At 41.0% G+C, this 2,316-nt stretch overlaps 1 long non-coding RNA gene across 1 annotated transcript; it reads right to left on the bottom strand.

The window, feature by feature from the left end:
- Nucleotides 1-1,738, bottom strand: LOC102216225 (uncharacterized). Its single transcript, XR_312433.1, has 4 exons — nt 1,272-1,738; nt 475-1,197; nt 238-329; nt 1-64 (listed from the first exon to the last, which is right to left on the bottom strand). It is a non-coding gene; the product is annotated as an uncharacterized LOC102216225 (long non-coding RNA).
- Nucleotides 1,739-2,316: the final 578 nt, after the last annotated feature.

Raw genomic sequence — 2,316 nt, 5'->3', positions numbered from 1 at the left:
CCAGTGGTTGGACTGGTGGACGACTTCAGTGAGGAGTCGATGACATTTGGCTCTGGTAGAAACTCTGCACACACAAACACACAGGAGGAAAAAAATTATAAGAAGATATCCAAAAGATTTTCAAATTAAAGGTTTCACATACATGTGCACAATGTTTAAAATCCATGTCTGACATATTTGGTGGCCTGAAACAGGCAGAGTCCATAATTACAGAGAATCCAACGATGACTTTCATACCAGTTTTGATGGAAGCTGCGTCTCCTGTCCTCCATTAATGTGACTGGAAATGTCCTCAAACTGGGCAGCACTGGTGGATCATCTTTGTATGTCTGATAAGAGATGAATGCAGAGCAAACATGAGGGTGTAACTGAGGACAATAACTGATCAGTGTTAACTTATTACTTTATTCTGTCATTATGGTTCATTACTGTCAGTTACATTGACTGTATGAATTGTAATGACACGACACTCACAGACACACAGGTCTGTTCAACACCGCTGGTTGTCCCTCTTCCTCTCCCTCACAGCTCGTCTTCCTCCTCACTCTCAGGACTGTCCCTCTCTGTACTGCAACAGTGTCAGAAACCCACATTTGAATTTTTTGTTTATTTATCATATTTAATTTTTCATCTAATGTCTTTTTGATTAATGTGTGAATTAGGGTAATTGAGGTCTATCAATGTCAAAAATCTCAATGTATGATTTCAGTCAGTGTTTAAATAAATCCAACAGGAAATGAGATGTTTATGTTAAAACAGTGGCAGTGTTTTCAAATGATGGCACAGTGATTGTGCTTAGAAATACTCGGGTGATTATTATTTACAGGAATATTATGTGAAATACATTTTTGAGAGATCAAAATGTTGTCATTCAGGAGAAAATCTTCCCTTTTAACAGGATCCATGAAAACAACCTGCTCTGTATCAGAGATGAAACACCAACACGAACATTAACACACAAATTCAGCAGGAATCCCCTGAATGTATCTTCATATTTCACAATACTCGCAGAAAGGGAGGAGTCTATGACTGCATCATCACTCGTCATTAGTTCTGGGCAAGCGCTCCAAGACGGTCTGGAACTTTTCACTCCAACTTTTGTACCACTCCGATCTGATCAGGACCCAAAAACTGCACGTAATGGATGTAACATCAGTCTGCAGGAATCTACTGGTTGTCCTTTTTTCTTGATCGTGACTGCAGGTGAGTTAAAGCGAGAATCAGATTTTTTTATTCACACTAGAATACCGCGTTACTCTGCAGCAGCCCACCTTCACATCACATATCAGCCAATGTCCTCCACTTTGTGCCAACTCGGTCAGCAGCCCGGTGTCACTGAACGTTGTTCAGCATTGAGGCCATTCGTGTGCAGCGCAACAATATCCATATCCAATTCTTGAAACCCGGCATGGGTTGGCCCAACCAAAGTGTCAAGTGTCCTATTTCGACGTTCGAGAAAAGGCGGAGGGAGAGGGCGATGTCTGCTCGACACCTGTTCATGAAGCTTCTCTCTAAAACTAAACACGGTCCTTCTTCTCCTCCTTCAAAGTCGTCTGGCTATCGTCCTTAAACTTTCTAATAACGTCTGAATACCACCTCTGCGTTATTTCTACCGTCTCTTTAACGACCGAGACAAAATAAAATGTTCTTAAACGAAAGAATCCGTCAAAAGAAGTAGCGCGTGAACGCAACGCTGTCAAAGCCGAGCTCTACCGGAAACAACTTCTTTTCCCCACCTCTTTGCCGAAAAGAAAAAAAACACCTACTTCCTGCCCCAGTGAACCGTAAAATGAATGTTACTTATATACACGCAGTGTTGCTTGTGTTGGATTAAAATGACTGAAAAACTGTCAGCTAACATCTGTATGTTTATGCCGCTGTCTGTGTTACATAAAAACTTAAACAATAATAAGTTCGTGCTTGTTTCAACAAATAGGTCTCATTTAAAATAACTGTTGAAGCGGATTTCTTATATTGTGCTTTTTGTGTGTGTGTGTACATTGTTTTATTGCAGGAAGCTTTATTAAAGCCCCACTTTATGTCTGTAAGTATTAAACATCTTTAGATATGCGCTATACAATTTAAAGACTAAATAATTGTAACAAGTGTCACCTGGCAGTTTGTTGCTCTCTTCCAGGTGATTGGCTGAAGAGCTGTGAAAAGGTAGTGGGTGTGTGGGGTGAAGTCAGCGCTCTTCTGTGGAAAAAACCAGAGGCAATTAATTCACTCGGTGCGAGTGGGTATACTGTCGGTAATAGTGATGGGTCGATGAGGCCTCGTGAAGCGTTTCAGCACATTCCCCAAACTGTATCGATA

The sequence above is a fragment of the Pundamilia nyererei genome, unplaced genomic scaffold, assembly GCF_000239375.1.
Source record: "Pundamilia nyererei isolate P.nyererei 1_Seehausen unplaced genomic scaffold, PunNye1.0 scaffold00623, whole genome shotgun sequence".
Lineage (NCBI taxonomy): Eukaryota > Metazoa > Chordata > Actinopteri > Cichliformes > Cichlidae > Pundamilia > Pundamilia nyererei.
The sequence above is the reverse complement of the archived record's forward strand: the minus strand, read 5'-3'. Positions and strand labels throughout refer to the sequence as shown.